At 32.6% G+C, this 13,716-nt stretch overlaps 1 protein-coding gene across 1 annotated transcript in view; it reads right to left on the reverse strand.

Annotated features, from left to right (window-relative positions):
• Positions 1 to 532: 532 nt before the first annotated feature.
• The window catches only part of LOC128990672 (prohormone-2-like), a 164,263-nt gene continuing 151,079 nt past the window's right edge, over positions 533 to 13,716 (reverse strand). The window contains exon 11 of the transcript XR_008490553.1: positions 533 to 544. The gene's annotated coding sequence lies outside the window, so the exon portion shown is untranslated. The remainder of the gene's footprint in view (positions 545 to 13,716) is intronic.

Raw genomic sequence — 13,716 nt, forward strand, 5'->3', positions numbered from 1 at the left:
CGTCGGGACAATACGCCTGGATTTTTCCCGCCCGATTTGCATATTGCTATCAGGAGAATTACGTTAGCGAGTTGAGAATGATTAAGAGGCCAGATAAACTCCTCCAGTAAGTTATTACGGAGGCCATTCTTTAGCCTCCACGACGTCCTTTCGCTTGTTAATCCGCCATATTGAATAAATGCGACATACTCGGAAAGAGGATGAATTTTTATGCGCAAATGTAACAGCGAGTTAATTTATTCCTCTAGACAACTGGCTCCAAACGATGCAACTTGTGCTTGACTTTGTTTCATTAGCGTCGAGAATAGTTTTGAGTAGAGTTTTTACTGGCTTATAGAAAATTGTATTTTTTGTTGAGTCTTTCTATGTCTACTTTTTAAATGAAAAATTATGTTAACAATTTATTGTGAAAAATTCTTGGTGAAAAAATGATATTTTTGTTATGAACGTATCAATCACCATATGATTTGTTCGTTTACTCGTCTTCCTTTTTAAGCTCTTAATTTATGTAAATTTTCTTCTATTTTTCACCTTCATTTTTAGTTCTATTAGAACCCATACTGAAACTCCTGTTTCTCCTCCCACAATAGCTGTTTTATCATAATAGGTAAATATTTTTCCTCTTTTAACTCTTCAGAATAATATACAACAGTAGGTTTCAATATGTCTTCTTTCAGAAGTATTTGACTTCCAAATAGTGATCCGTGCATTGTTAAACTTTATATTTCCCGACACTATAATCAGGTATTGGCATAAATATCATTTTAAATCATTATCACATTAATTTTTAATCGGATATGTACCGAATACATTTTTCATTGTTACGTCGTTCTTTTTTGTGAAGTTAGTTCAGAAAATTTAAAAGTATGTTTATACGTAAGTTTAAGTCTGTATTCAAATCCAACAATGAGAAATTTTTTATTTGGGTCTTTCACATGTGGATGCGTTGAGCAAAATTATTGGTTTAATGGAGTAGCCTTTCCTTGATAGCCGATGAAGCGTGCAACGGCTGTAAGTCATATTTTATAGGATATTCTAAACGTTATGGTTTATACTTAATGTAACAATGCATGACTTGGACGAGGACAAAAAATAGATTTTTTTCAAAGGATTACCTTAGTGCTGAAATAGTTATTTGTGTAATTAGTGGGCATTTTGCACTCCTGTTACACATTATATATTTCCTACAGTTATTATAAATCATAGAAATAATTAGTCTTTCAAACGCTAAACAACACGTTTTAGGTTAGGTTAAATCCAAGAGCTGTGCAAAATGGTTAACACTGTAACAGCTGATGGTAGTAGTAGTAGTATCTTCAGTGTTGCCAACCTATTTCCAAGCGTACACGGATTACATGCATAATAAAAGCACGCTTTTTTTTGTTGTTTGATTGGAATACTGGTGTGCGCCAACGTAAAACTGTGCAACAAAGTAAAAAGGTTGCAGGAAAGTAAGTAAATGCAGCAATTGGCAGTTTTCTGTACAATCAGTGCAAAGAAGCCCACTCTGTCGGGTGACTGTAGGAAAATAAATTTGATCAACGATTACATATGGTGGATTGTGAATTAGTCGGTAAGTAGGCCATAGTGCTTCCATAGTTGTCCAGATTTGACAAGGCTAATCGCAAGAAATTTGAAAAGATGTCTAAAAACCTCTAAAACAAACGTAAATAACTACCAGAGAGATTTCTCTGACAAATAAGCCAGTTTTATTCTGTAACAAGGTTACAATGTAGTTTTTATACTTATCAGTTAAACGCCACGTAAATAATATTTACTTATTGCGCACGATGGATTTTCGAAGATGTATTTCTTTCCTGTTTGATTCCGAACTATAGGATAAGTCAAAATTGAACATACAGGCACACTAGTTTTGTTTCAATGATCAACGTAAAAATTTAACTCGTATGTATAAAATAATGTTATTAATTCAGTACACAACCACTGATTGCGTATGTTGCATACAAACGTGGGCCTGACGTCTGAGGACTCCTTACGAGGAAGTATCACTATTCCATGGGAATATTCAGTTAAACTGTTAGTGGTCCAAAATATAGGTTATTATGAAGGTGGTAATAGCTATTTCGTATAGGAAAGCTTGCTGGAAGTAAAGTGAACTCGGACCAATGCGGCCATAGCTACTCTGCTATACTGTACAGAAATTCTCTAAAAATTACAATACATAGTTATGATACAAGTTTTTAAGGATTTCTGTCATAGTGATGATCAATAATTGTTTTTAAACCTGGCTAAAGGAAAATTTATTTTTAAGTTATAGCAGTTCAACCAATGACAAAACAAAATTATACACCGAATAGAAACAAACTGACATCACAAGTTCAACAACTCGTTTGCTAGTTGTAAAAAGCAAGCAATATCTTTACCGCGAATCATAACCCACTTTTAATATCGTTTGATGTTCCAACTTTCATATTTCCCTCCAAAACCCTCTCACCGGATGTAATGCAGTTGTGCATCGCCGCTTGGCAACCACTGCGAACCGATCCATCTTTCGCCAGTTAGTAATGGGATTCTTTATCAACTTCGTACTTGGAATCAGAACCGAGGCTATTTCTATCGTTATTTACAACGACATAAAGAGGTGTAAAAAGGGTCATTGACTGCTGTGACTGGGGGAGGGAGGGCTCTATTTCGGGTCCTCTGTTTACATAAGAAATGCATCTTGTGCATCTCGACCCCGTTTGGGCGGCGAACCTTTGTGAGGGGCCTTAACGACTCCGCGCCGTTTCGACTTCTGACCCACTTACGACGGAAATAGGATGCGGTTCGCGGGAAAATATTCTTTGTTACAATGTTGTGTTAAGTATCAGTAGGTCTATTCGCAAACCAATCTTTGGTTTATAGTGTTAAGAATCAAGATCGGTTTGTAATCAAAGATCACACTACAAATGGGTAAAATGTAGTTCTTCAGTATTTTCAGGGTATTGTTTTGTTTCTTGTAGATTTTGGCAAATAAAAGTAAACAAACATTGTTCATAGTAGGGCTTGCATTTTGCTTCAGCCGTCATGTAAAACTTTACATGTTATGTAACACACAATAATTTACACAATGTGATTTTAAAACACATCCTCGGTTGCCAAACAAAATTGGCATGATATAAATATATTTTTTTATGTTATAATAGCAATTTTAGTAATTGATCTTGATTACCCAAACCTGTGCTTTACACCTCCTGTGTACTCGAACTATGTTTTTGGCTACGGATTTTAGGTCATCATTTAATTAGTTTTTGTTTTGTACGACCAAAATGTTTCAGCCAAATGCAGTTAATAGGACCATTGGGATGTTGCAAGTAGAAATATTTTTTACTGAGTCCTGTTGTGAAATCTGGAGCTTGTTTTATATTTTTATTCCGGTTAAGCTTGAGTATAGCGAAATGAACTGAATTTTTATAAAACAAATTTTTGAAGGCGATTCAATCATTGAGATACTTTTGTTCTTTGGTTAAAAATTATAATAGCACAGAATAAGAAGTTAACATTAAAATCCAATTAGTATCAAGTAATAGTTGAAAATCTAATAAACTTTCAAATCCTTGAACTCGTCCATATATTTACATAAATTGAAATTGCCTACAGCTGATCCATAGAAAGATACCGTAAAGATAATGGAGTAGGTTTAATCGAAGGTAGAAAATAATAATAATAATATAATCAATAAAAAAACGATTGGACGACTTTTGACTAAAGGTTGTTGATGGTTACCAATACATAAGTAAATAGCAGAAAGTTATAGAAAATTAACATAATTTGAAAAAAACATGCAACAATGCATAGGTTCACAAAAAAATTTAAAAAAACAGCTAAAATTAAATAGTGTCCAATATTAAGTCCAGTCATTCTTAAGCTTCACTGAGTTGTTTAAAGGTCGTTGTTTTTATAATATGAACAAAGTCAAAACTACACAGTGTATTCTGAAATTAATCATGAAGAACAATTTGTATTACTTTAGTAGTCAGACACTAGCACATGTACTAACTTATTTGTTAATGTATACTTGCAGTGCAGGCAAGCTCTGTTTGTCTTCTTTTTCTTAAGTTTTGCAAACACAACAAATAATAATTTATAATTAGCCTTGGCTACCAACAAAATAAAAAATTTCAATTTTTAATCCCTAAAAATTAATTTGTCTACTTTTTCATGTTTTTTAAAGTTTTATCTCAATTTTCCTGTTTTTTTTCGTCGTGCTCACTTCAGTCCCAGTTAATTCTCGTTTTTGCCAGCTTACTCGCCTGGATTACTAGCCAATACACGCCATGAGTCAGCCTCTATCATAGTGCAGCCATGTTAGTTTACTGCGCGCATGCGGACGGCCCAACTATTGCCGATCTATATTTCCTTTCGCCATTTCACTAGGGCTAGAGCTGCACTATTATTTTATCCGATATTCAACTATTCCTGCGGCCATTTTTCACCCCCGTGCAGCCTGTATTGATCCTATGAATTATACAGATGCTAACGAATTGGTAAAGCTACCAGCCATGAATGTTCCATGTTCTATTGTTTTGTCTATGTTTGTACAAATAGTAAAATAAAACGGTTAATTAAGTTTGGGCGTGGGTGGGTTTGTTTGTTTCACGTTTTTATAACTAAATTATTCCCTATTTGATTGGAGGGATGAGAGGCTTTTTTACTTTTCTGATTGGGCGTTTTTCTGATCAAAAATATAGGGGTTCTTCGTCTCATGTACGCTAACCCCTTTTGTTGTGATCATATCTTGATCATAATCTTTGTTATACATCATACAATATTGGTGTTGATTTAGATTTATGTATCAATTTTGTGTCAGGGATCTGAGGGATGAAACTTAGCTTAAAGACTTTATTTTGGTTTATTAAGTTAGCGGTTAGAAGATGTCAGTTTTTGATACTTGGCGAAGGAAATCATTCATCATTGAGAGACTCCAATTGGGCAAATTGGTGTTTAAACCAATCCATACTGAATCAATTAATTTGTTTAAACGTTTTAGTTTTTTAAACTGGCTTTATAATACATAATTGTACCTAGAGTTTTCCTTCAAGCTTCGTACAATTCTATACAGTGTATTAACATTCTTCATTGTCTAAAGTTGAGGTATGAAGAAATTTAAACGCGACAAATATATTTTTATTGATTTCATTAGTTTCATCTGTATAACCTAGAGCACACATCTAAAGTAAAATACTAACTTATTCTTTTTAATTTTGTAGGCAAATGATGTTAGAATTGTTGTAAGCTACACCCTACACCAATAGCAAACAGAAAAAAAACTGTTGAAAATAGAACTAATACTCTAATCAGAATGAAACACAAAAGTAAACAGACTTGCACAGGAAATTATTTGCTTAAAATAAGACATTTTTGTACTTTGTTTTACTTAAAAGTGAGAGTACCATTATACTAGCTGACGTTTGTAAGTGTGAAAGCACGTTCACAAACATACTCAGTAACAGTTTGTATCCGTTTTTGTAAATCAACAGAACACAACTTTAAGTTTTCAATAAATCTGTTAAACATTGAAACAATTTTTGAATTTCACAATGGGGTACCGTATGAGGAGTACCTATATTATCAAAGGTAAGTACTGTTTCACTAAGTTTTAAAGTTTATATTTTTTGTGGTTTCGCAGTAACAAAAATATAAAATTAAAGTAAATACAACATAAGTTATGCATCTGGTGTATTTTTACAAAACACTGCCTACATCCAGCTTTACCTCCGGTAAGCCAGTGGACACAACGGAACTACTGAACTGTGTTATTTTAAAATTGAATAAGCTCGGTTTGGAAATCCTCCAAAGACCGCCGTTTTAAAATTGACAGCGAATTTCCCGCCGGTTTGCACATTTTCCACTATAGTTTTTTGTCAAGTTCGTTACAAAGCGGCGAGTTCGCAATAATCTGCAGTTTCCGAGCTGGAGCCGATTTTAATATCAGTACAGTCTGATCGCGTTAAAATTGTACACTGTGATGCGCTTTTCGCAGCTCACGAAACTCCCGCGCAACGTTATACAGAAGGTATTTTAGCTCGATACTTTCATAGTTGGCTGTACTCTAGAATCTATGAGGGGAGGGCGCTGTAAGCCGAAGTTGAAGAGACGTTGGAAAAAATAACTGCAAATGCATCTCTCCCTGCATAGGGGTGCATACAAGCTGCACTATATATCATACATGGACCGGCTGTAGGGGCGGTTTTATCATTTTTGAAGGATGGTCGATTTTATCGAACGCTTCTTGCATTGTTTATGGGCTTGCTTGTGTTTTCTTAGGCCTTTGAACCTTTTGGACATGGCTTAAAATATTGGGTAAAGTAGGGGGTTTTCACGACACGTGGTATAAGTCAGTTGTCCTATAGTGAGAACCTGCAAGTTATTTATGATAACGTGGAAGTGATCTACTATGATTATATTATTATTTTGTTTTAAACTTTTCTCATCATAGGTCTTATAAATGAAATGAGATTTATTTTCCTTTAAGCACTGTACAAAATGCAATGGGCATCGTCAAAAAAATTGAATCGTCAATATATACAATCGCTATACAAAACTTAACCTAAGAAAAACCAAGCAAACACATCACGCCAAATAGGCTTATACTCACATTTTGTTCAAATGTCAGGTAGCTCAAGAATCTGACTCTTTGAATAAGAAAACGTACAGAAAATATACAGTTTGTATCTTAGTAAATGATTCTGGCTAAAGACACAGCTGTTTTGAGTAAGGAAACTTCTTACTTCATTCTACACTCATTCTTCAATCATCACTCATATTTGAGTAAAAATACTCACCTTAGGTGTTTAACTTAACTGATAATTTAATAATTTAATAATTGGTAATAACATTCTTTAGGTGTTCTTAGGGGATAATTGATTGAATCTCATGTTTCTGAATTATTGTCATATTTGATAATAATCTGTATGGAACAAGATAGTTTAATTGTTCCATGCCTTACCCAGATTTTTACCGAGAGTATTGTTACCAGTAAATGGCAACCAAGTTGGATAAATAAGACAGTAAAAGATAATAAACACAGTAATTGAATAAGGTCAATCTATGGAGAAACTTGGTCGGATCTTTGGAGGGGGAAGTGATATACTAATGCTGAAGAGTCAGAGTGAAACTACAAGGGCTAGAAAATAGCCTATTTAATCAGGAGTTAAAGTAATCAGGAATACAGGAATTAGAAGTACAGTACAACGTTATTTCAAAATTAATGTGTTCTTTATAAGAGAACATAAAGTTCCTCACAAGTTCCCCACTTCCCTATTTAAAAAAAACTTTTTATAGACTCAGTATCTATTGCTTGTTTTTCCTTAAACTTGTTTGTATGTGTATACATTTTTCCCAAAAATGTTGTCACGTATAGTAATGGAAATAAACGACTCAATTCTATATTTTATTATATACATCTATCACACATCTTATTTAATTCAAAAAGAGTCATAAATTTTGTAGGTTCTGCTTTTCTAAAAAATTTTACCTGTTTAGATATATGATTAAATATAAATAGTGAAGAAGCAAACTTAAAAAGATGTATAAAACTGAGATAGCAATTTTTAAATTAATTCCTTTATTGGGTTTGATATAATGAATCTTAACTTAAACATTGTATTGATAAATTCATGGGTTTTAAAAATCTAAACTACAGTAGAGTGAAATTTAAACTGTATAACCAGAGATCGAAACAAACTCATTTGTAATTAATTATTAAGACTGGCCAAGGTATAATTATTCAATTATTCAGGCATGGTAAAATTTAACTTCAAAGGAGCCCTAAAGATCTCGCAAAGAGGTTTGCAAAAATAACGTGGTTACAATAATTAAGTAAAGTTGTCATGGAAATTAGATAAATAATAAATTTATGTTGCACTATTCAATTAATTTTCCATTCAATTTACAGATTTACCATGAATACGTTTATAAATGTATATATATACGTTTACAATTGTTTATTGGCTAACTGAATACATTCCATTATCAAACACAAGCGCCCAAAGCTAAATGTTTTGGTAATAGAAGTTGAAATATATAACTTGTATCAAAAGGTATAACTTTTGGCTCTTGATTATAATAATGGAAATAGATATATTCAAAGTCAGCCAATTAACAGTTTTAGCTTAAAAAAGTTAATTTTATTCTGCGCTTACTCTCATCTACACCTCATGCACCTAGACCATTTAATTTTAGCTTACTATTATTAACTTATGCCTTTTGCATACCTATGATTACTGTACCTAATGACATTTTAAGACCAATAGTCAACCAGAAAGGGTTAAATGTCAGACTTTTATAACTACAATGTTTACAAATAAATAGAACACAATCATTCTTAGTTCAGTTGCTATAAAACATTTAGAAATATAAATCAATCAACCAACTAAAAATATGTAGATCATTGATTTGTCAATTAATTATCTATATCTATTAAAGAGGAAGTATGTATGTATGTCTTTATGTATATACTCTATGGACTCCGAAACAGATTGTAATGAAACTTTCAGACATTATTAAGCATTATTCAAGGATGGTTTGAGTGAGGTTTGGTGTAGATCCGTCAATAGGGCTCCGCCCCAGAGGGTTTTAAGAGGTCAAATGTCAGACTTTTGGAACTAAAATGTTTACAAATAAATAGAACAGAATATTTCTTGGTTCAGTTATAAAACATGTAGAAATATGAATCAATCAACCCAACTAAAACTATGCAGATTATTGATTTGGCAATTAATTATTATTTATAAATTCACGAAAGTTTCAGATAAATACCTTTTAAGAATTTGTTTGTTTTGAGTTTCGTAAATAAATTGTCATGGCTACAAATGTCATGGTAACCAAAAAAGTAATGCTATGGCGATGAAATATTCGGCAAATTTTGTTCATGACAGCAATTCATATAAGTAAGATAATACGTTATTTTATGCTTCAATAAACGATATTTCGTCAAACACAAAGAAATTTGTAAACATAAAACAAACAAAATTAGTCTTATTTTATAAGGAAAGTCAATTGAAATGCTATGTCAATTATATACCATGGCCACTATGATATAAAATGGTTTTATATGGAAAATGCAAGAAGATATGTGATATTCATAATATGCAGTACAACACATTTGTAAGCTAATTTCTCAATGGGAACCATTTTTGCATTTTATCAAATTCAATCAGTTTTACGAACGCTACTCCTCTTTGTAATAGTATTATATGTAGCATTCAGATTATTGAAAAATACCTGCTTATGGTGACCTCATAAGTTGCTTATAGAATAAAGTGTCGGTGTCATTTTTATGGTCAGCCTGAAAATGGTTACAATTCTGCGCCGAAGTTACTAAGGTTGATTTAGATAGGTATCGTATTTTCACCATTAAAAAACATGTTAATAAACATAACACCAAGTGAATTCTATAAATTGTCAAAATGTGTTGTAAAGAATTAATCATTGTTTACAGAGTTGGGTTTCCATACATTTGTTTTACTATACTAAACAATAACCGAAAATTATAACTGTTTACCATACCTAAAGTTTAGTATCGCCATCGTTGGCAGTGTGACAAAAATAAAGGATAGATTACTTTGTAATGTAATATTCCTTCTCACATCAATGTATGGTGGATTCATCTTCAAGGTACGTAGCACTGATAATATTCTGGTACACTGACCTAAATTAAAGATGAAATCCCAATTCTCCGCGCATAAAAGACATTTATCGTTACATCCCGAAAATACTATGAAATTAGGCCTAAGTACTTGCAGTTTTAAAAAATAATTTCAATCGACATTAATATTGGTCAACAAATCGTCTCAATGGATACTTAACTATCTACGACATAGTAACATACGACATAAAAGTAGGTTGAACATGTGTTGCGCGTTAGTAGCTCAAACGATTGTTTTCTGGCGCAAAATTGAGTTAGAAGAAAAGCCTGGACGTGTGCCCGTAACACAGCAAAATCTACATCTATATTAAACAGGAATAGAAATATTAAATTAATAAATATTAAATTTTAAATTTGTAGCAATACTTTTAATGCAGGAGTAGCTTTACTGTTATTGACATACGTTATCACTCTCCTACGAACCTTCTTTCTACGAAATCTTTTTTAGACTGTTTAAAGTTATTCTAAAATAAGTTTTTCATTTCACTTATATTGTTTGTAAATAAAATCATAAAATGATTAGTTGTACATCCATGGACAAAAGTGCCTATTCACTAAAAGATGTTACATTATTGATACCGTTGAAACTTATCAACTGAAAAGGAAACTTAAAAAAATATCCTAAAAATCATCATTCTACTTTGTCCACTAGTAACTTAACCATCTGGAGACCTGATAAAGGACACCGTGTAGGTGTGAACACATGTAACTGTTAAGCTACATGTCGAATTCAACACTCAGTATGTGTCTGGACTCATATTTGCACGAGTCAAAATTTAGACCTCTTTAAACATATTTGTCATATTTTTTTACGTCTTGTCGTTATTTAATTTTCAAGTTCTTTATACGGTTTAAATATTTAATCTTTAGCTCGGACTACTCCAATGGAATCCAAAGAAATTCGCTGAATTAAGGTATTTTTTATACATTAGATGAATTTTATAATACAGTTAAGATATTTATAATATGGTTGTTATAGCATTACATTATTATCAATGTATATTCTTATGACCTCCCATTCATTCGCTCTATTAAGTTGGCCACTGACATTTCCTAGGCTTACCATCTAAAAATAAAACCCAAAACTGAATACCTATATTGATGAATAAATGGAAATATCATAGTTAATCTGATTATTTTACTATTTTAGAGCAATACAGGCGTTTGTTAAAAGTACACACATAATCTATAACCAAGGAAATTCTAGAGACAGAACATTTGAGAAATAATTGGGGACAGAATTCGTAAAGTAAGGTACACTTATAATTTTTCGGGTTTTTGTTATCATTTTAAGGTTGTTCAGTAAATTTGTTTGACGAATAATATGTATACAAATTTGAAAAGACATAGATTCTCATGATTTTATACGATTTACCTATAGTATAAAAGTATGCTACTCTACATATCACATAATTTTATCGTTCAATATCTAGGGATTGTACTTGCGATCATTTATCAGTATTTGTTTATGTTAAGACGATGATTAAGTGGTTTGTCCATTTACAATCTCTATTTCAGCGACCAACCAGTGGAATACCTAATGCTAACTGTGATCCAAGACGAAATAAGTGCAAAATCCTGTCTGTCCGTATTTTAAAAATCTTTACAGTAACGTACCACATGAACAATAACAAGAGTATCAATAACAATAACATAATTGTACATTAATTTAGTAATGAAGCTACATAACCTATCGTGAATTTTCTTAACTACTCTCTCCTTTGCCAACGAATAGCCCAGAGTAAGTACATTTTTGTTACAGATTTGTCTTTAGGTACAAATATCGTAAATCTGAAAACATAGTACAGTTTGAACTACATGCTGCAACGATGGATTTTGATAACATAAATGGTAATAAACATAAGACGAATATACATTTTTTAATCAGCTTATTTAATAATCTGCATATTGTTTTCTTTCAGGAAACTTCCCTTAAACGAACTTTATGCGTAGAGGAGATCAAACATAATATGAAGGCATGTTTAATGTTCCAGTAGAATTGAATTACAAATACCCATTAAAATTCTAAACTCGTTCTCTCTACTATATCTCTAATAAGTATGGCCAATATTTAAGCAATTTTAGCAACACAACAGTATTTTTCATCACACTATAGTTGTGCAAATACGCACATTCTTCGGTTGAAACAAAGAAACGAAGTTTTTCACAAACTAGGTAAATTTGTGATTTTATCTATGGTTAATATTTAAACAGTATATGAAAAAGTCTACAATAAGGCTACAGTAATAAATCAACTGGTTAAAAGCAGCATCAGTTTCAAAGGCAGTTCAATTTATTGTTACTTTTGCAAAATATATCTTGCAACAGCAAATCCAATCATGTGACAGGACTTTTTCGACCGAAAAACACAACTTTTCCGGACTATTTTGCCAAACACGTGTGAGCCTCAAGAATGCAGTGATGAATCTGCCCGGCCATAAAAAGCCAGACGGCTAGACTACAGACTGCAGTCAAGGATGCAATGAGATGCAGGTTGTACCGGGGCCCGACTAGCGTGGGCCGGGGCCCTGCATGCTCGGTTTCGCAATTGCACTGGTCTGGCGGCCCCGCCCATTTCCGTACCCCATAGACCACCTGAAACCACGTTTAACTTGTCAGTCCTGTACCTGGTCACGACCTCCTTCGTACATCCTCGCATCCGTTTAATCCTTCTTCACCTGCCAGAGGTAAATTGAGAGGGGTGCTCATGCTCACAGTATGCTTCCAAGGCCGATCCATCTGTACTTGAAGTCATTATTTAAATTGTTCCAAGTAGGGAGTACCATGACTGAACCATTTGATATGTCGTTAATTTTGAAGGAGATTCCCAGATTTGATTTCGAGCACGATCATTCCCAAGCTCCGCACAACGGGTAAATGTAGTATTTGGCATAAGATTTCCATGCTATTAATTTTTTTTTTTTTTTTTATTTGTTTAAATACCTGAGTGAATATTTAAATATCACTTCCAGCTACTGTTTCATGTAGTTAGCCTTTGAAGCACTAGTAGTAAATACTATAATTGTTTAAACGCTTACCTCTTATAACCGGAGTGATTCCTTTCGTCCTGATTAAGTTACCGGTTTCAACTCTCAATGTAAGTATTCATCGGGTTTAGGGTGTAAATTGCGTTCATTTGGACACGGTCAGTTTTTATAAAACAGTAACATTCGAAAATACACACATGAAATGGACAGAAACACGATGACACACCTATTTGACCAAGTGTTTAAACCTGATGAAGACTTCCACTAAGATTTAAAACGTGCTACAAAATCTGCCCGACAGTTCAATGTGTTTTACCACGATTATTCTGTATTTCAGTAGGTAGTAAAATTGTGACCTTATTTAAGCTTTATTGAAACATACCTTTATTGTAGGCACCTTTTGATGCATACCTCTTTCTGAAAAAAGTGCATAAATGCAGCAAAGTAGATATTTAAATAATTTTTTGTATCAATTATAATTAAAAAATTAGAATACAATCATAACGTTTTGTTTTAAATACGCGAACATATTGTCTTAATTAGTAGTTGAAAAGAAGTTTGGAACAATAACTTTTCCAATCTAACAATACCGCCTTAAGAACTTAAATACTGGCTGGTTGTTTAGTCAAGAAATATTTTAGATACATATCTTAAATTTTAACCTGTTTAACTTGTTAAAGAATTTTTAACAGATTTTGGAAATGTTTAAATCAAAGCTAATGTTACTTTCCCTTATCCACAAATGCCTTCTTCTAGAGATATGCAGTAATATTTGCATTCATAGGCCCAATTTCTCAGCTTAATTAATAGTAACTGCGGATTTGCCTATGTATTTTGATTATATTGAATTTATGTGCAACTTGTAACAAGGCATTAGATTTGGAAACCCAATTGATTACAGTTTAAATTTAAAAGCAAAATATATTTTATTTATAACCTGTACTCTACAACAACCTTTCTAGTTCACGAGTAAACAATAAACACCATACTTAATATGCTGTGACATTTTTTTTAATGTACAGTGTACAATACAAATGTGTTTAAAAATTGTGTGTGTGTTTTATGTTTGGTTATAATTTT

Source organism: Macrosteles quadrilineatus, unplaced genomic scaffold (genome assembly GCF_028750875.1).
Source record: "Macrosteles quadrilineatus isolate MER2022 unplaced genomic scaffold, UCM_ALF_1.0 Scaffold_3__2_contigs__length_128488019, whole genome shotgun sequence".
Taxonomy (NCBI): domain Eukaryota; kingdom Metazoa; phylum Arthropoda; class Insecta; order Hemiptera; family Cicadellidae; genus Macrosteles; species Macrosteles quadrilineatus.